We start from the raw sequence: 582 nt of genomic DNA, 5'->3' as shown, positions 1-582 counted from the left end.
GTGAACCTAGCGACATTAAGGTCACATTATCAAACGACTACATTTCATAATAAAAGTCCCCTCAAAAATGTTTACTAGTCTTACAGTACGTTTTTAAATTTAAAATCAGAACGGTTATAGTTTAAAGTTACTTAAACATTTAAATTAATTATTTCATACATTGTACCTATGGGCTGCAGCTCAGAAAATAAAATAACATTACAAAAGGTACCTAACTACAAAGCATTGATCATTTTGACGGCTATATTTACGTCATTTAATAGTTTATTTGAGGACAGTCAACTGTTACCAAAACCGTATTGTCATTACAGCACTTTACAGCTATTTGTTACTGTACTATTGGAACAATACAAGTTATATCCAATAAAGGGGGTGATTTGGAATCCTCAGACACTAATAGGATCCAGTGTTATACAATCAAAGTTTGCGTCACCAGGCAATTATTTTCAGCAGAAATCTACTTCCACTGCTGACATTTATTTTGATTTGATTTAAGTCCTCTATGACAACACTATACAAGATAATGTGGCGTGGCGATTTAATTCACACAACACACTCTGACAGGGGAACATGAAGAACAGA

The sequence above is a fragment of the Salvelinus alpinus genome, chromosome 13 (assembly GCF_045679555.1).
Source record: "Salvelinus alpinus chromosome 13, SLU_Salpinus.1, whole genome shotgun sequence".
Classification (NCBI taxonomy): Eukaryota; Metazoa; Chordata; class Actinopteri; order Salmoniformes; family Salmonidae; genus Salvelinus; species Salvelinus alpinus.
This window is presented reverse-complemented; position numbering follows the sequence as displayed.